The 21,337-nt window shown below is 38.1% G+C and overlaps 1 protein-coding gene across 8 annotated transcripts in view; it reads right to left on the reverse strand.

Moving 5' to 3' along the window:
- Positions 1-18,177, reverse strand: part of GALNT13 (polypeptide N-acetylgalactosaminyltransferase 13) — a 655,388-nt gene extending 637,211 nt beyond the window's left edge. For 4 of the 8 annotated variants that reach the window (XM_069574410.1, XM_069574413.1, XM_069574417.1 and 1 more), the window contains exon 1: positions 17,665-18,177. The gene's annotated coding sequence lies outside the window, so the exon portion shown is untranslated. The remainder of the gene's footprint in view (positions 1-17,664) is intronic. The other 4 variants (XM_069574411.1, XM_069574414.1, XM_069574418.1 and 1 more) reach the window with 4 other exon arrangements.
- Between the last annotated feature and the right edge of the window lie 3,160 nt (positions 18,178-21,337).

The following is a 21,337-nucleotide window of genomic DNA, read 5'->3' on the forward strand; positions in this document are numbered from 1 at the left end:
AGTCAGTCTTACAGGAAAAAACAAGTATTATATGATCTCACTTATATTCATATGGAATATAAAAAAGTGATACAAATGAACTTATTTACAAAACAAACAGAAACTGACATAGAAAGCAAACTTATCGTTACCAGAGGGGAAGGGTGTGAGTGAAAGTTGCTCAGTCGTGTCCAACTCTTTGCAACGTCATGGATGATACAGTCCATTGAATTCTCCAGGCCAGAATACTGGAGTGTATAGCCTTTCTCTTATCCAGGGGAACTTCCCAACCCAGGGATCAAACCCAGGTTTCCCACACTGCAGGCGGATTCTTTACCAGCTGAGCCACCAGAGAAGCCCGGGGAAGAGTGGAGAGGGGTGAAGTAGGAGTTTGGGATTAACAGATATACACTGCTATATAACAGATACACACTACTGCATAGTAAGCAATGACTTACTGTATAGCACAAGGAATCATATTCAATATCGTATAATAACCTACAATGGAAAAGAATCTGAAAAATAATATGTGTAGACATATATATGTAAGTATAACTAAATCACTTTGCTGTAATACCTTAAACTAACACAATATTATAAATCAACCATGTTAGTACTCCAGTGCTTAGTTGCTCAGTCATGTCCTACCCTATGTGACCCACAGGACTGTAGCCCACCAGGCTCCTCTGACCATGAGGATTCTCTGAAAAATAATATGTGTAGACATATATATGTAAGTATAACTAAATCACTTTGCTGTAATACCTTAAACTAACACAATATTATAAATCAACCATGTTAGTACTCCAGTGCTTAGTTGCTCAGTCATGTCCTACCCTATGTGACCCACAGGACTGTAGCCCACCAGGCTCCTCTGACCATGAGGATACTGGAGTAGGTTGCTGTACATATCTGTATATCTGCACTCCTCCAGGGGATCTTCGAGACCCAGGGATCAAACCTCCATCTGTTACATCTACCTTGTATTGGCAATCAGGTTCTTTACCACTAGCACCACCTGGGAAGCCACTAAATCAACCATCAGTTCAGTCACTCAGTCATGTCTGACTCTTTGTGACCCCATGGACTGTAGCACGCCAGGCTTCCCTGCCCATCACCAACTCCTGGAGCCTACTCAAACTCATGTCCATTGGATCAGTGATGCCATCCAATCATCTCATCCTCTGTTGGCCCCTTCTCCTCCCGCCTTCAATCTTTCCCAGCATCAGGGTCTTTTCTAATGAGTCAGTTTTTCTCATCAGGTAACCAAAGTATTGGAGTTTCAGCTTCAGCATCAGTCCTTCCAATGAATATTCAGGACTGATTTCCTTTAGGATTGACAGGTTGGATCTCCTTGCAGTCCAAGGGACTCTCAAGAGTCTTCTCCCATTAAAAAATAGAGAAATACCTAGGAAACACATAAAAATAAAAACTCAGCTTTCAGTAGAAACCCTCTGGGGAACACGTGCATGCATACACACATGTATACACGTATTTTGTGGGCATCAGTCCTGTTCTCTGAAAGGAAACAGCATACCTTTGATTTAGTATTGGTCAGTGGGGAGGGAGGTAAGAGGAGGGTTCAAGAGGGAGGGGACATACCTATACCTCACACCAATTCATGTTGATGTATTGCAGAAACAATCACAGTATTGTAAAGTAATCATCCTCTAATTGAAAAAAAAAAAAACTACAAAAAATGTACTGCAAAATCAATCATATTTTTAGATATTTCTGCATCTTGGTTTTTTATTTATAATGATAGTGCATATTTTCTATGAGTACTAACTCCCAAATCATTGTTAAATAAAATGAAAACTATTCATAAAGTGAATTTTCAAGGGTAGTTATCAGTGGACTATCATACTATAAAGTATGAGTGGTGTAATATTTTGGCAGATAGATGCAACAATACAAGAAAATCAATTGTCTGTCTGTGACCTAATGCAACCTTGGTTGAAAAGAGTTAACCTCATGCATGATTCCCAGACACAGCAGGAATTATTACTTGATTTTAATTATTTCTCACAGAGAAATTCCTTACAAGTTGTTGAAATTTCGGCTAAACTTTTCTTTTTAATCACTTGTAAAATATATTCAAACACAAAACTTCAGGAAGGAAGGCAACAGGAAGACTAAGCAAATGTAAACTGATGACCCCACAGTATTTTAGGCAGCTCTAGAAAATTGTTTGGATCACAACAGGAAAAGTAGTAAAAGCTCATTTAACTTCATTATTTCTAATATGAAAAAGATTTTCAAACACAAATAAAACACGTTTGCTATTTAGTAACCTATATAACCATTTCTTATATAATAAACTCTTACTAAACATAACATAAGCTTTTCCTTCATTATTTTTAAAAAATAAATATTCTATCTTACTGAACATACTTCTGGGGTTGAGGACGTTACAGGTTACATTAAACAATTAGTCCTGGTACATTTCAATAGACTGCAAATGGTTCAGAAATAAGACAGAAACAGCATGATGCATCATTAGATTACCGCCAGCAGTTTATTAATTTATGTATAACTATCATTTGTACAAATTATTGTGAAGGAATTGACAAACTCAGTGTTGAAAACAACATATTATTCTCATATGATAAGACAAGAGAATTGGAACTCAAATATTTCTAAATGAGAAATCAGTTACAATTTGTTATCTAAAATTATGTGTCTTTCTACATAAAATAATGGAGAACCTTCGATTAAGCATTTAGAAAAAATCATTATAATAAGACATCACATACTTGAAGTCTGTGTCACTAAAGAACAAAAATGTAACAATAATGTTTCATCTTTTTCACTCAAAGGACTAAGGCTAGAATAGTAATGTGTTTTAAAATGGTTACTATTTTTCATATTCACACAGAGAAAAAGCACTCATCTTTCAATTTCTCTAAGAATCAGCCAAGACAAACTGATACAGTCAAAGCTGATCAAAAAACTACGGGGAAAATGGAAGATGACTGCTCAACTTAGCCAAGAACACCTCACAAAAATCAGCAGTGAAGCTAAAATTTTCCAAATAAAGTTAAAAGGAATAGAAGCTTACCACCCTTTTTCTAAGCTAGATGCACTTTCTGCAAAGCAGCATTTCAGGGTTTAGTACTGGATACAATTTGTATAATATTATGATCAATTCATCATGATATGATATTCCTTTTCCTGCCTTCATTTACCTTCAATTCTCTCTTAAATAAGATTTCTAAATATTTCACTAAAACAGTTTTACTGGGTTTCTATTTTGCTTGGCTTCAATCCTATCTTTAACTGCTATTTATTTATTGCCTCCTGGGATCTGATTTTATAGTTACTCTTCACAATAACTCTTGCAGGTCTCAGAATATTATCTTGGAAATCAGTTAAGCAGATCAGATTTCTAGGCACCTGACATAGTACATGCCAGTAGAGGACCCTAGAAGGGGAGATATACTAATCACAGCTAGCACTTGTTAAGCACTTCCTAAGTGCCTGGGACAGTAATCAGTACATTACATGCATAATCACCTCAACCCATGAAAGCAGTTATAATTATTAGGTAGATGAAAATAAACATCTGGTTCTTAGAATTGTGAGAATTGAAAGTGCCAATATTACATTAAGCCCCTAAAAGAAATCCTTATAACCAATTAGAAACCCAGGTTGTATTAGTGTTAGCCACAATCGCTGTCACTTGCATTTTAAAGATGAATACTTAAATCTCACAGAAGCTATCTAACTGTGCTTTGTCAACCTGCTTAAGCAACTGGATAGTTCAAAATTTCTGAACTACATTTATGCAAGTACCACAGTCTTAAACTTGTAGCTTTAACACAAACATGTTCCACTGCCTCTTGCAAACTCGAATCTCGGCAATTTTTCTTACTTTAGAATTAAGCTATGATTCATATGCTAAAGGTTATAATTAATTGCCAAGAGTTTGGTTCAGTTCAGTTTCTCAGCCATGTCCAACTCTTTGTGACTCCGTGAACTGCAGCACGCCAGGCTTCCCTGTCCATCACCAACTCCTGGAGCTTGCTCAAACTCATTGTCAAGAACTCCACCTTTAAAAGGAAATTTAATAGACCTTCGATTCATCAAACCAGGTAAGATAAAGGGACAAAGCATCCTCTTCACTTCCCCCAGTCACTGTCCAAAAGCCAGATCACTCAGAAAAAGGTGAAAGGAGGTGACCCAAGGGGTTATAATTACAACCTGTCAACAGAAACCAGACCCTCACAGCTTTAAAGAATGCCTCACTGTTGACCTGTTTTTTCTCACTTCAGAATCTCCTAGCCTTCCATATCATAAAAATACTAGATTGTATACATTAATTAATATGTAATTTGTATTCTCAGTTTTCACTATTTTTTATGTTATACAAGACCCAAACTGCCGAGTGGGGGGCATATGGAGAGACCAGAAACTTCATTCCTCCTTATTTCTCTTCTTCTCTCTCTGCCTGCCTCTGGTCTCTATCTCTCTTTCTGCCAATCGCTTTATTTCGATCTATCTATAGAAAGTTATTACAATTTTCCTTTGGTTTGTTGAATGTTCACAGTTAAAAGATGCTAAAGCATACACACAGAGAAATCTTCTAACAATCAGCAGGTTAGACATTTCTTATGGGACCCATCTGTGTTCTCACATTCATTAGGAATAGCTAGCATCTTTAAAGCAACTATTTCTGATTAGCTACAAAATTAGTGTTAGCCCAAATAAGAAGCAATGAGAACTTCCAGAGCAGCTGCCAATCTAAGATGGCAATATTCTCACATCTGTGTAATGTTGAAACAGCCATCCTTCATCTCTCAATTCCTCTGTGAATCTGCAGACACATCAGGTAATCAGAGTAACTGGTACAATTTAATAACACAGAGGACTATAAAATTTACTATCTCTGTCTGGAAACCACTACAAAATGTTATTTAAAATTATTATTGAGTGCTAGTTATTAAATGTTTAGGAAAACAGAGGTGGAATGGAAATAGGATTTTCTGGAGAATCATTTGGTAATGCTTTGCATTTTTACAGCACAAAAAATAAGTTTGATTTTAATTATAAGAAAATAAGACCTAGAAAACATATAGTTCTTTTCATTTTCGAAAAAAACGATAGGCCTACATTTGGAAAATAAATAAACACTAGAATAGAGTCATATCATGCTTTTTGTTTTTGTATTACCAGTTGCATCATTTCAAGGATAAGAAAACTGAGATCCAAAGAATTTAAAATGACATGCTACAGAATTTATTAAGGGTTTTACCATGACCAGAATCCAATTCTCTCCTCTTAGTCCCATAATTTTTATAATACTGTAAGGGATGACTGATACTGTGTTTAATAATAAAATTTCCAAGTATTTATACTACTTTATAGCTTGGAGTCCCCTCCCTTAACTCCAAACTATTCCTCTCCCCAGAGAGAATCACCTTTAATTATATATTAGTTCTAAAACAAAATGGTTAAATTCAAATGTCTTTACAGATCAAGGTGATTTAACAGAGAGTGATTGGTATCTGTGAAAATCTGGAGAGTAGAGATACATCAAAAGCAACCACATTTAAAAAAAAATTAAAGCATATTTTGACAAAACAAATGGACCCAAAGTATTTTAGACATTATCTAAATTATCTCACATACCACTCTCCATGTTTCTCTATTTTCTTCTTATTAATATTCTTATTATTCCTTTCTTTGTTTTTTTTTTAATTTTAAGGAATGTATCAACACTTCTAACTTGCATCAACTGTAGGTACCATCTCTTGACACCTATTTTGTAATATGCTAATCTCCCAATTTCTGTCCTTTCTTTCTGTTTTCTCCAAGCATCATACCTACTTCGCAACCTCTCCCATCTGTATGTTTACTGTAGCAATGCCATTGCTAATATTTGCATTCTGTCTCTAATTATGATTCTCTTCCACTTTTTAGCTAAACATTGATACTGAAAATTGAAAATCCATTTAAAAAAACACATATTTAAGTAATATAAAATATTATTCATTTCAGTGCCAACTAGAGTTCTATGGTTACTTTCCTTTCTACCATATACTTTGGTTCTTCTTGGATGGGTTTTACACTTCTTTTTTCATTTTTATGCTATTTTTCTTTGTCTTCTCAAATATTTCTTGGACTTCAAAGGTTGCATAATATCCCCCTTTATCCTAGAGCCTCCCACCAGACAAAGCTTTCTACTTCTTTTACATTAACTCTATATCAGATTAAAGTAATATGAATCATTTGCCTTATAGGACTACTTCATAGCTTTTATGCCATATCTTTCTCTTTCTCTTAATTATACTTTGATGGGGTTCAACCTCAAGTAATTTTATAAGAAAGATTATATTTGAGGAAAGCATATTTAATCATTAGATGCCTGAAAATATATTAATTCTACCCTTGCACTTGATTGATATTTTGAATGGATATTGGACATGGAATTTTGAGTTGTGAATCATCTTCCTTCATAAACTTGAGACTGATTCTTTTAATTTTTAAAATATGTTCTAACTATATATTTTGTTTTCTTATAATCAGAACTCCGATTAGCAGGAAGTCATGCTTCAGGAAGATTCATAGTGATTCTTTTTACCTTTTGGTCAATTTCCTTTGCATTGCTGAGGTTTTTGTGTATTTGAATTTAAAATGTTCTCTTAAACTATTGATCTGAAAATCTTTAATTTCCAATAGTTTTTCTTGTTCATTTATCGTGTCTCTTCCCTATCATCTTCTCATTTTATGAATGTAATATTTTCTAGAATCTCTTCAAAAATTTTACTTTTTGATCTCCTTTATGATTTTTTTAATTATCCATACAAGGTTATGTCATTGTCATTGGTTTTCAGTTTTCTTGGTCTCATTTGTGTTGGAGTTTTTTACTAATATTTTTTCATAAAATACTTCTTAAATGTCTGGTGATACTTGATTGATGCTTTCTATTTAAGCATAAAGGAACAGAAATGGATGAACCTTCTGTACGTAAGTGGGTCTTGCTGTTTAGAAGACTTTGCTTTTGGGTAAGGAAGGATTTGATTATTAGGCTTAAAGATCCCATGTGTCAAAATAAAAGGGAATTTATTCCATAGTTGTAAGATACTTTATCCTGAGTTGCCCCTCTTGTCTCTTAGCAGCTCATATAACTCCATTAGCCTATGTAAAGCAGGATAGTTAGGAGGGAAAGTGAAAAAAGAACTTGCTACAAGGATATTTGCATAGGAAGTAGAATTAGTGAAGAAAAGGCCAGCTATCCCATCAGACAGTAACGAATTTGCCTGTGATGCAGGAGACTTGAGTTCAATCCCTGGGTCAGGAAGATCCAGTGGAGAAGGGAATGGCTACCTACTCCAGTATTCTTGCCTGAAGAATTCCATGGAGAGGCAACTGATGGGCCACAGTTCATGGGGTCAGAAAGAGCTGGACACAACTGAGCCACTAACACCTTAGGATTTCCCAGGTGGCACTAGTGGTAAAGAACCTGTCTGCCAATGCAAGAGACATGAGAGACACAGGTTCAATCCCTGAGTTGGGAAGATCCCCTGGAGGAGGGCATGGCAACCCCTCCAGTACTCTTGCCTGGAGAATCCCATGGACAGAGGAGCCTGGCAGGCTGTAGTCCATGAGGTTGCACAGAGTTGGACACAACTGATGTGACTTAGCACACATGCCCACATTCCATCTGTACATGTTGATTACTTTGTTTCAGCCCTAGTATCTCACTTAAGCCTTTTGGGCCTTACTCAAGACAAAGCAGCACCCTCTTGCCCACATCTTCAGCAGTTTCCTCTGCCTGGCTTTACTTCATACACCTTGTAACAGTTTGATATCTTCTAAACTCTTTAATTTAATGCTTAAGTTAATGAGTTTTCAGGAGAAAGTTTAGATAAAGATATGTCTCCATCCTCCCTAGAGAAGTTGCCCCTAAAACACCTAAAATGAAGAAAAACCCAAGAACAAGCACAATTCTTGTTATGCTTGTAACAAGCATTAAAACTACACTGTTGCATATCACCATACTCCTGATGGCAGCAATGCTGTTCAGAATCATTCAAGTGAGGCTCTCCACAAAAATTAATGCAAACTGCACACCTACACACATTTTAGGGTATGCAGGGTAAAAGTGGGACTCCTGATTTCATATTCTACGGGGTCATTTTTGTGGGCAACTGATTAACATTCTCAAACAAAAAGATGTATTGAAATTCAAAATTATTTAAAGAAATAGTGGCAAATATCTTACATTTGTTGAAGTTATTTTTCCTCACAAAAGGAATGGAAATGATGCATACATGTTATTCTACTAGAATTAGAATTTTATACAGATAATAAGAATTTGTGCATTGTAGAAGCAAAATGGGCCTATTGTTGTCTGCAACAGCAAATGAAATGTCTCATAACCAGCAATTCAATGTGTTAATTCAGCTGCACCATCCAATTACCTACAATTCATCTCAACATAGGACACAATAATAAAACTCTTAAAAAAAATCTGTGACAAAATGCCTGCTCTAGGTTTACCTAATAGGACAAACATTATCCCGAAGTCAGAATAGAAGCCATGGAATATAAATTATAAAAGTTGTTCATCATAACCTATCAATTAATATCACAATGAATTTCTGACATGAAGTCAATAGTCTAGAGTTAATAATAAAATATATATTGGAAATCTTATAAGGAAAATCTGACCAAGAAATGTGAGAACTGGATGGCAACTGAAATTGGCACCCCCTCAAGTAACACAGCATTCCCCTGGAGCCAGGGCCTGCATACTGCCAACTGACCACAGGGCCCAGGTACACCATTCTAAAAGTAGACAAAGGTAATTAGATGCAAATTTAGCATCCCAAGCCTCCTGCTAAATGACCCAGATAGATGCAAGAGCTAGAGCGTCTGTCTCTTACCTACTCAGGGACTAGGTGATGAAATGAACAGAAGCTTTTTTATTTACATTTTTATAGAATCAAAACAGGAAAAAAAAAAAGTTAATAGATAAGTCCAGCCCTGCTCTATGAGGATGTATTAAGCCACAGAAGAAGGACAATTTAAAGTCAAGAGCGTGAAGAAGGAAGAGAGGACCCATGAAAAGATACAGAAGAAAAAGCATATTGAGAAATGATAAACAGTATTTATTTCAGAAGGAAAGACAGAGCTACCCTGAAAATCTACAGGATATGAGTGAAATCTGAACCACGATTAGGCACAGGCTGATTTTTAATATTTTTCAGGACAAGTGATGTATAGTCCCATTTGAGACTGAACTATCAAGAGAATCAAAGAAATATGAGCCTTGAGGATTCAGAAAAAGAGGTGGAATCTACCATGAGAGAAAGAGAGGAGACTGTAGAAGTGAGTTTTAAAATTCAGTCAGTAATCTCATAACACTCACTTCACTTATAGAATCTGAAAACAGAATTGTTTTTAAGTGTAGATTTTTACATTTTAAAAAACCAGGCAGGTAGAATGACTCATTACTGGAGCATCTAATTTAAACAATTTATAACAACTTAATCAAGTACCCATCTAAAATAATATTTTTAAAACTAAAGAAAGCTCATTAAATACTACACAAGTTCTTTAAACAAGAATAAATAATAGAAAGTTGCTAAAAATCAACCAAATATCAGAAGTAAGGAGCCCCCCCTCAAAGATAAATACATCAATTCTCTATAAATTAACAGTGATTACAAATGAGTATAGATACTCTATATTATATAAAGCTTTCAAAAAACTTATTTAAGAAAAATATCAAGAATTTTCAGCAGGATTTCTCCAATCCTTTTTTAAATATTAATATTTCCTAGTATAATCTAAACAATTTATGAACAGTAATGGCAGGACAATAAGGTATTTTTAATTTTAACTAAGGTAGATCTAAGTTATAGATTGAAATATCTATATAGAAATCCCACTTACAGGTTTTATTCTTTTGTCTACATTGCTGTGTTAACTTCTTGCTGTTTTTCATTTTCTTTTTTTGCTAGGGATGGTGGGGAGAGGGTGGGTGGGTCTGCACCTAAGAAAAGTCAAGAATGAATCTACTTGAAGAAAACTACTGTTTTTCCACATTTATTATCTTTCATAATTAAATTTATTTATTAATCTGGTGCTATGACTTCTAAAGGGTGAACATGTTTTGTTTTTGACTTTGTTAATCAGATTTTCTTCCTTTACTTTTAAAGGCAAAAATTATTCAAACAGGAAACAAAACACAGAAATCTGGGTTCCATTTTCATTTCTATTGCTTCAAGTTTCGTGACTTAAAGCAGACCATTAATTGTTTCATCAAAATAGCATAGTTTATGCTCCACCTTTCATCAGCTTCCCCTGGGCAACTCACTTAACCTTCAGTTCAGTTCAGTTCAGTTCAGTCGCTCAGTTGTGTCCGACTCTTTGCGACCCCATGAATCACAGCACGCCAGGCCTCCCTGTCCATCACCAACTCCCGGAGTTCACTCAGACTCGCATCCATCGAGTCAGTGATACTATCCAGCCATCTCATTCTCTGTCATCCCCTTCTTTTCCTGCCCCCAATCCCTCCCAGCATCAGAGTCTTTTCCAATGAGTCAGCTCTTCGCATGAGGTGGCCAAAGTACTGGAGTTTCTGCTTTAGCATCATCCCTTCCAAAGAACACCCAGGGCTGATCTCCTTTAGGATGGACTGGTTGGATCTCCTTGCAGTCCAAGGGACTCTCAAGAGTCTTCTCCAACACCACAGTTCAAAATCTGTCTCAATTTCCTTGTCTATAAATGGAGGTACTAAATAAAATGAAACCTACTTTGAGGGGTTGTTATGATTAAATGAATTAATATCTGTCAAGTACTCTGAATAAAGTCCAGGACATAGTAACTTCTATATTTGTTTAACTGACTAAAAATTATTAAATCTGAAAAGTGTTCTAGAAGTAGTTCGGTTGCTTGAAACCTTATACATCAAACTTATCTAGAAAAATGTTTATAAAGATAGATCCCTATGTATCTATCCCAGGCAAATGAGAATATGTATCAGTGGAAGCTGACAACCTATATTAAAACAAACAAACAAAAACCTCTTGAGATAATTTCAGTTTCCAAACTGGTTTGTTGGCAATGACATTAAACAATGTCTCAAGTCAATTTAACTATATCCCACACAGTTCACCAGCGTTCACTTCCCTTTCGATGGCCACAATAGTCACTATCCAAAGCAACTTGGGATATAATAGCATCAGTCAGTTTTACAAAAGCAGTTAGAAGTTTAGCTTTGAAATTTTCTTTCTTACCTAAAGCAAAACTAAGGAAAATAAACATGTAAAAGAAGGGATCAAACTGATCCCTAAAGACTGGGACATACTGGTTAAAGAGGACAGAATAAGTTCTTGAGACATGCTCCTTTTGTTTTTGCCCAGCATTCATTCTTTATCCAAGGACACAGGTTGGCACTGTCTTAGTGATAATGATTTGTGGTTAACTACCACAAAAGATCAAATTGCCTCCAATTCTCTAATTCTTTCAAAAAAAAAAAAAAAGAAGCAGTAAACTGAGGCTTAGGGTAATCGCTAGCATCCTTCCTAGACACAAATCGTATTACCCAGACTTGCAACTAGAAAGAGAAAGGAATATCTATAAGGACAAAGTCATAGGTATCACACCCATGCTGGCCTGTGTTGCATGGGTGCTTGGGATCCACTGGGTAGTAGTATATTTGAGTGGTTCAGACTAAGGAGTGTTCCAATTGCAGGCTACAGAATGTGGTGAAATAAATTACCAGACTGTGATGAATTTTCTCCTGTCTTTGTTAAATTAGAAAAATAAATGTAATGTAGAAAGCACAGGAAACTAAATTTATTCTAAAGACTATATTTTGCTATTTAGTTCTGCCATTTATTGTTGTCCACTCTTTTATAAAATTGTTGTCATTTATAAAATGACAGTGATATAAATAGACTTTTTAAAATTATTCTCATTGTGCAAAAAAAAAGTCCACATGGAAGTTGACACTCATTTTTTAATTTACTAGTGAAAATGTCAGTTTGAGAACTGTTAGAGCACTGGCCTCAGAGATAGATACAACTGATGTGATCCCTGCCCCTAATATTAACAGATCAGCTGTGTGATATTGCATATGTGCTTCCTCATTTATCAGTGGGGATAGAAATACTACATATAATTCATACAATTTCAAGGATAAACTGTAGTACAAGCTGTTAGATGTTTACTTACAATACAAGTCAAAGTATGTGTCCAATAAATTTCAATTATTTTATCACTTTGTAACTCTTCATCATTAACTCCCTCATCAATAAATCAAAATGGCTACACCTTTACATGTATTTTTTTCGAAGTATTTGTTCTCAATTTTGTTTTCATTAGCCTAATGGTGGTACTGTATGGGGGTCTTAATAGTCATTTAAATCCCATCTTCTCCATCTGAAACTAATTATATAATAAAAATCTCAAAAGGAAATTAAATAAATTGTTATGCTTCTGGTCTACAAGAAGATAATCCTCCTCATATGTCAAAATTCATTTTATAACAACAAAAAAGTGGCACTGTGCTTATAATATCAAGGCAATTAATATTAGGCAAGAGACTAAGTTGACATTTACTACAGTCTCTGAGGTATAATTTAGATGATTTTGAATGTGCAAGCTCTTTGAAATTCTCCTGTTTACAGTGGCTACTCAGCACATGCATTGTTCACCAAAGTACCAACAACAGTTTAATCACACTCTTCTTATAATGCTCTAAAAGATCTTAAACAAGATTTAAGTGACAATTCAATGTAGTTTAATGTACTAAATAGAGTCCCAATTAATTCTACATCATGGTAGAAACCCTGGTATATCTTGGAGAGTTCCCATCTATCTTAATAGTAAGTACTTCTGGAAAAAAAAGAAAGAAGAAGCCTGAGTATTTATCTGGGCAGTGTTTTACATTTTCTCAGCTAACAGCGGATCACAAATATGTTCATACAATGATGGTAACAATCACCACTTCCCCTACATCCCTCTCAAGCCATGTTGGGAGGGTTAACCATTAAGATGGAACAATGTTTAACAACCAATATTTTGCATCATGTTTCAGGTCAATTGTGGTGGACAATCATAACAAACATTAAAAGAGAGCCTCATAGTTTACGAGATTTATAATTATTTGGACATTTGAATAATTTGGGTCCTCAGAGGAAAGTTAGATGCCAGCAATCTCTTAATAACCTGTAGCAATAATTTTTAAAAATTAAGAATTTCAGCTTAAATAGGCCCTAAATATATTAAAGATAAATAAAATTGGAAAACTAATAGCTAAAAATGAATTTTAGCTATTGTGTTTAAAAGGGACATTATAACACATATTAATCACATAAATGTCTTTAGCCATTTGTAATAATTTCTTGATAACTATCTCAGACCAATTAAACACATTATTGTAAATATACTACCTTGAAAACATATATATAGGTTAAATCTTAATCAAAAAGAAATAAATATCATATAAATAAAATCTATTTTATTATACTTTGTTCCCAAAGATAATTGCTTGTAATGCCCCAAACAGATGACCAACTACTAGTAAATTCATGTGTGTATTCATTTTCACAAATTTCTGTGAATTTTCTAAGTACTAAATTTCACAATGGGAAGCTGGACTCTCCAAAACTATGTATGCCTGTAACTGAATGGCAGAAAAACTTAACTAAACAATGTGCTTTAATATATAAATTGCAAATATTAGTCTAAAATGTTAAAATGACCTAAAATGTTAAAATGGTTTATCAAAGCAGACAGTATAGGATCTTTAAATGTGATTTATGTATGCAGATACATGCTTGGTGTGTCTGTAGCAGAGCGTGGGAAATATTATGAAATATCATCAAGTAGACTGTCAGACTCAGTATATATATATGTGTGTGTTTGAAAATAGCAAAGGCATAGTGAAGGTGGAAATTCTGATATCAGTTGAGATACATTCTGATCTCTTAACGATAAGAATATTGAGACACATTTAACTTTTTAACAATGTCCATTACTTTCAGGTTAAAGTTATATCAGAGTGAAATACAATGTTTCTATTTTTCCAACTTAAGTTTAAAAAGTAGTAGTTGTACCACTTCTTTTATATATATATTTAAGTCTTGATTTGATGTTCCACATGTGTTTACTCTGATGACAGGAAGGATTAAAAAAACAAAGGCCAGTTAAAATTCTTGGATAATTAGGCATATGGTCACTCAGACTCCAAAGTAGTGATCCTGCTAGATCTCATTAGATTTAAGAGGGCTACATGTTTCTACTACTGATATCAACACAAGCCCCAAGAGGCAATGTATTAAAAGTCATAATCAAGAATTTGTTGCTTATTACAGGACCTGCATCTTGAAAATAGGATGCTTAATAAAGCAAATTAAAGGACAAAACTATAGGATCTGCTCGTTTTCATAAAGCACAAAAACACTTATCCGACACATGCAGCATTGTTATTTATTTCACATGGGAGGACTTTATTCATACTTTACTCTGAATCATCTTCTATAATTTTCTTTTTATTCAGAAATACCAATATCTTCTTCATTTTCCTAACCAGAAAGAATAAAAATATCCATTTATTCCTTCTTCTCACACCCTCTTCCTAAAGTGCCAAAGTTTTTAAAAAGTTACAAAATCTCTGTTACACGGAAATGTTCCTGTACAACTACCACTTCTTAAAATCAAGTTGGGAAAATGGAAACATTGTATTTCACTCTGACATAACTTAAACCTGAAAGTAATGTACATTCTTAAGAAGTTAAATATGTCTCAATATTCTTTCTAAGATATCAGAATGTATCTCAACCAATAGTAGAATTTCCATCTTCACTATGTCTTTGCTATTTTTAAATATGAAAAACTGGATAGAGTAGAAGCTGATTTATAAGTAATATTTTAAAAGCAAAATTGCCTTGAACATGCTCCAGAACAATATTCATGGTAAATCCTCAACTATTTTAAGAGGTGACTGTCACAGCATCATGAAAACAATACTGCAGCACAGGGATTCCTGCCAGAAACTTGTATCAGGAGGCATTACATTTCCAGGCACTTTGGCAAATTCTCATACACATGTAGTATCACACCTCTCACATATATTTCAAGCAATAAAGGAACCTATAAGTTATTTATGGTGATTCAGTTTGCAGATTAATTTATAGGCCCCAAATATTTTAAGCTGATACATCTGTTCTTTACATTAAAAAAAGAGAATCTTTTACTTGTGAAAACCACTGGAAAGTATTCACTCACAAATGTCATGCCCTAGTTTACTTTTAGGTAAGAAGGCTGAGAGATGCCACCCATCAGAACCTCTAAGCCATTTCTTCAATTCGGCACTGAGTATTAAAGAACATCAGCCAAGTTAAAGAATTGCACAGAAGGTCAAATTCAAGCAGCGAATGGGTTGAGGACACAGAGGACTCATGTTTCACCTTCTGATAGTCCTCAATTCCCATTCATAAAAGACTAAATGAAACAAACAAACAAGAGGTAGAATTCAACTTCTTGTATGTAGACATTCGCATAGCTAGGTGACTTCAAAGCCTATGATTAGCTCCATGCTAATCAATTAACCAGTAAGTTTCTGGGAAGCATTTACTAGTTTTCCTACACTGTGCTAGGGGCCAAATATCTGAGACAGCACCTGGCCCCACTCTGGACAATGGGATCCAGAATTAATCTATACCAGAAGCACTTTGTTCCTTTGGGAAACCTTTCTTTTCTTCTTCCCAAAATTGCTTAGTGCCTCTACTTAAGCAACCAGCTCAAGCCCTAGAATGGGATGAGCATCACAGAAATGGTGAATGAAAAGCATTTATTTAAACAAGGAGGAGCAACCGGGGAAATTTTTCAATGGAGTTGAAGGTGGGCAGGGGCATAAGGAAGAGATGTGAAAGCCTGGTTTGCACTGAATGATGCAGAAAAATGGAATGTTTTCTTATGTTGAAAGCCTGCTTTAGGCTATGAAAATTCTCCAAATCTATCCACCTCTTAAGGACTCAAATGATGTTTCAATATTGAGGTTCTAATTCTGCAGGAGAGGAGGAGTTTGCAGAGATCAGGGCAAAGGAAAGATTAGTACTGCAACAAAAAAGTCAAGATGAAGAAAAGGAAAGCATGATGGGTGAAGGCAAGGAGAACGACCTGAGAAGGGAGAGATCAAAAGTAAGTCACCAATAGGTTCACCTTACTTTTCAATATTCTCAAACCAGCAGGTTTCTCTAACACTAGAGGGCACGAACGCAAACACACACACACACACACACACACACACGAGGCAGGGGGAGCAAGCGTGAGCAAAAGCAGTCTTCATATAAAGCTGAAGATCCGGGGCCCCAAGGATACTGGAAATTTCAAGGGGTTGGGGCAGTCAGTGTCTTTAACCCTGAAAATAAAATCTCTATGCTGTATTTCAGGGAAGAGTGACCGCTCTCTCTCCCAAAGAAACCGCTCAAGGATTGAGTGTTATGACAGTTGAAGGCAGACAGTCCCCAGTGCTCCTCAGACAGCAACACCTTTGCCTCAGCAAAGCTCCCACCCTTTCCAGGTTAGATTTTCCTGGATCCCGAAGCTTCTGTGTTTATCTGCCCACTGTCTCCTCCTGTGGCTGCCTGTAAAGACTGGAGATGTAGACTCTCCACCTGGAAATTCAACTGATTCTAGGCAAAGAACGGAGTAAGAGGAGGGACACGCGCAGCTAACGCTGTCCAAACAGCAGCCTTCGTGAGCCCGGGTTCGCAGCAGCGCAGAGCCCTCGGACCCTCGGCGGGGAGGCGGCCCTTGCGACTCTCATTCAGCCCCCTCACGACGGCCCAGACAAGAGCACTCTGCTTCCATTCCCAAGTCTCCTCCGGCTCTGAGAAAGGAGGTCTCTGTACCTGGAGGTGCCCAGGAGGGCTGGGGTGTTCTCCCCTGGACAAGGAGTCTCGGAATATGGGAGCTGGTGGTGTTCGAGGTGACCAGGCAGGAGAGATGAGAGGAGAGAGGCAGCGAGAGGGGGAAAAAAAAAATAATAAGGTAAGACGGAGAGAAAGCTGAAAAGATAAAGTAACGGAGACGCGGGAACATCCCAAGAAAAACAGGAGGAAAGAGAACGAGAGACAAACCCGGAGCGGATGCGGTAAGCCAGATCAAGAATTAGAGAAAGAAACTGACTCAGACACGGACAAGTAGAGACTAAGACGCAAAGGAGGCAGAAACAGAGAGGAAGGTAACTGTCGAGGACGACACCCGAGACCCAGCGCGTCCCCGATGTTGAACTCGCTGTGTAGAAGCGTCCTAGCACCGCAGAGCCACACCGCCCGCAGCTGGTGGGAGAAAGTTGCCAGGGCTGGAAGGCCATGTCTCCCCGGGGCTGAGGGCCAGTGGAGCGCAGAGGGTGGCCGGCGCCCCCCCCAGCTTGGCCGGGGAGCAGAGAGAGCACGGTAGAGGGCGGGCAGCGGTAGAAAGTTCCACGCCTGGCGATCTTTCCTCCGCACTTGCAGCGGCGAGCAAGCGCGCTTCGAGAGCCCGAGAGGCCGGTGTACCGGGCTGGCCGGCGCCCCTTTCCCGGGACTGGTTCGGAGCTCCCGGCTCCGTGCGCTGCCACCCGCTGCGGGACTTTGAGGCGCCCACCCAGGCACTCGGGCCACCCAAAGAGGACTCTCCCCAGACAATCAGAGGGGAAGCAAGAGAGAGAGAGACGGAGACCTGCTGTCGCGGCCAGGGATCCCGCGAAGAAGGAACGGCGGTCCACGCACGGAATTCAGCCTCCGACCCAGCCCGGCAGGTGCCGGCCGGCTGCGAGGAGTGTGGGGCGCACCGATCCCGTGCTCACCTGGAACCCGCGCCGGCCCGCGAGCGCCGCGCGCAGCCCCGCTTCCCGCCCGCGCCTCTCTGCTCACACTTCCCCGGGAGAAGAGCGAGCCGGCTCCGGCCTCGGCCAGCCCCGGAGAGGCGCCCTCATAGCGCAGCGGCGGGCTGGAGGGCTCCTCGCGAGCGGGCGCCGAGGCCGAGGAGGCGCAGGAGACCGAGCGAGGTCTCCTAACACATTGTCACCTCGGCAGAGCCGCTGCCACCGCCTGGTCACTTCGCCCCCGGCCCCCGCCCCCCTCCCACCCCGGCCCGCTCCCTCTCAGCCCCTCCTCCTTGCGCGGGCCCTCCTCCTCCTCCCGTAGCCCCAGCCTGGAGGCCTCTCACTGGGCTAGTATAATTTACGTAACCAGCACCCCGAGCCCTCCTCCCTCCCAGCTCCCGCTCCTCCCCGGGCTGGGGCGGTGCGCACAGAGCGCGCTCCAGCTGCTCCTGGAGCTGCCGCTCCTGCGATGTGCACAAGTCCCGCGATACTTGGCAGTCACGGCTCCCAAGAGCAACCGAGGGGTCGGCTGCTTTCCCCCCAGAGCGCCCCGCGATCCCTGGCCGGCCCGGGGTCCCACTGTGCGAAAACAGGCTGTGTACACTGTGTTAGCCCAGAGCACCGGATAACCTCCTAGAGGGGTGCTGGGGCGCGGGGTGCAGATTGCCCTCGCGAAAGCTCCAGCAACCCCACCCCAGCTGTCGATTGAAGATAGGCTGCAGGGAACTTGAGGTTTAGCCTCCCTGAAGCAGAAAGGACAGACAAGAGTTTGGCCTCTTGTCCATTACAGTTCGTTTACCCTGGCAGGATCCTAGTGTTCTGGCTAGCGACAGCTGCTGCCACCGAAATCATTGTTAGAGACCTGGAAATGCAAAAGGCTTCCTTGTGCTCTTAAATTTTTAAGGGAGCGGTAAAGAAAAAAGCAAGGCTCTGAATTCCTTTCTTAGTCAGGAAGATAAGGTCTCTTACAGCAAAAACACATACACTGAAGCACCTGAATGTCTACGTTTCAGAGTAAAGTTAATGTGTAGTGTAGAAGAAAGTCCATGAGACTGAGTGAATTAAATTATCTGAAAGGGTTTTAGAACAGTGCATGAAACGAGGCACAAACTTAAGACTCAGATATTATTAGCATCTGAAGACTTGGGACCTAACCCCCTCTGCCACGTGGGAGGGGCTCTTCTAGGAAATTGGGATTGCTGAGTTCAGCTCTCTGCTTTGCCATTTATTCACTGTTGACCCTTGGTTAGTTTGGGTTCTTAATACCGTTTCAGTTTTCTTATTTTAAGAGGGATAATGTGGGTCACCTCATGTTATCTTAGTTCCCTCTTAGCTTATTTGGGAAAACTAGGGGAGGATATGAGAGTTACTCCAAAAATATTGAGTTATGTTGCATAAATGTCTGTTACTAATGATAATCTAGGGTATCAATGACATTCTTGATTGTATTCACAAAAGGCAATTTTTAGAGATGTTATTTTTATATCTTTTCATGAATCAATATTACCTAAATTGGTATGATAATAACTATATTTAATTTTCCCTCCTACACTGTCCACCCTGGGCAGCCCTTCCACCCTTATCAATTAGTGTTTCTGTCCTGTGTGAGGACACAGGATGCCACCCAACACCAAGGACACTGGCCTTTTTCTCTATTGCTTGCTTTTGTCAGTTCTGTTATCCCGTCATTCACTTATCTATGGCATATCGAGAAAAGTTATGGACCACCAGGTAAAAGGTTAAGATTCTAAGGCTGGCACAGCCACTTATTTGTCATATGTGCTTCCAAAACACATAAGCCCCAATTCTTACATTCTTCATTTCTACAAAAGGTAGCAATACCATTTTGCAACCTTTGTAGTAATATTTAACCAGGACGAGAGTCATAAAAGTTATATATGTATTCAGTTATGTATGTACTCTCAAAGTATCTCCCTGAAAATTATGTTTTGATGTTTATCATATCATCCTCAAACTTAGCAGTTTAAAACAATAAATGTCTATACACTCTTAAGGTTATGTGAATTGTCAGGGTGGTTTCTGCTCTGACAGGCTCAGTTTGGACTGGCTGGTCAATGATGGCCTCGCTCACTTGTCTGCTGGTTGGCAAGCTGATTGGAGGCAGGACTCAGCTGGGATGGATCATCTTTGTTTAAGATGTTTGTCTGTCTTTGTCTGTCATCCTTCAACAGGCTAGTCCTGTATCCTTGAGTACTGGTAGTTGCTGGATTCTGAAAAGTAACAATGGAGTGTAAAGTTCTGCTAAGACACAGAAGGAAGCTACATGGCCATGCCCAGATTCAAAGGATAAAATCATATACTCCATGTTCTTGATGGGAGACACTGCAAAACCGTATAGCAGAGAAGAATGCACACTCGAGGGGGAAGAAGCACGTAAGGCCATTTTTTTAACCCTCAGATTCTTAATGACAAGGGAATTTCAAAAGTCCTTATAGTGAATAAATCTGATAGTTATCATCTTAACCAAGTGATCAAGATTAACATCACCCATAACGGGATCAGGTGACATCATGTGCTTCATGCTGTGATAAACTAAGAAGTACACAATAGAGCTTATTATTAATAGTATTCCAGACCACAAAATAAAAGCATAATCAAGTATAATCAAAAGGAAGCAAAAGACAAACCTACACTGAGAGAAACTTCACAAAATACCTTTACTTTTCAAATATATCACTGTGATGAAAGTAAAAAAAAAGACTTAAGAACTGGTCCAGACTAGAGGATATTATAGAGACACAATGACTAAATGCAACATATACTACAATGTGAAATGAAAATACAACTGGAAACAAATACATAACTATAAGGACATTGGGACAATAGGCAAAATATTAATAAACTCTAAAATATCTCATCTCTAGGTTTTTATGTATGTTTAATTACAACTGATTTTATATCAACATTAAACATCTTGGTTTTGACAATTTTGCTGTGATTGCTATCATGAACTATTCTGGAGTAAAAAGGGCATAGTGGCTGCAATTTGTTCAGAATGATTCAGAAACACCTACAGAAAAAAAAAATTTTTACAGTTAAATTTGGTGAAAGAATATAAGGAAATTCTACCTTTTAGTTTTTATGGTAAGTCTGTTTTTACTCTTTCATTCCATTTTCCACAGCAGCTGCACCATTTCACATTCCCAACAGTACACAAGGGTTTTGATTTCTCCACATCCTTGCGAACATTTGCTGTTTTCTTTCCCTTTTCCTTCCTCCTTCCCTTGTCTTTTTCTTCCTTTCTTTTTCTTTTCTTTCAAATGGAAGGAAAAACAAAAAGGTTAGCTACAACAATTAATGTGAATGAATATTAAATATAGTAAAAATTATACTGTACTTTTTTTCAAATAAGAAACTAGAAGCATAATTAATCCATGAGGAATTATTGCAAGTATTTATTTAGATAAATGGGATGACCAACACTGCACAATTAATTAGTTATAAGGCATAGAGTGACTAGATGGAGAATATACTAAAAGACATGAACATGAGTTTATCAGGTATAAT

Source organism: Ovis canadensis, chromosome 2 (assembly GCF_042477335.2).
Source record: "Ovis canadensis isolate MfBH-ARS-UI-01 breed Bighorn chromosome 2, ARS-UI_OviCan_v2, whole genome shotgun sequence".
Lineage (NCBI taxonomy): Eukaryota > Metazoa > Chordata > Mammalia > Artiodactyla > Bovidae > Ovis > Ovis canadensis.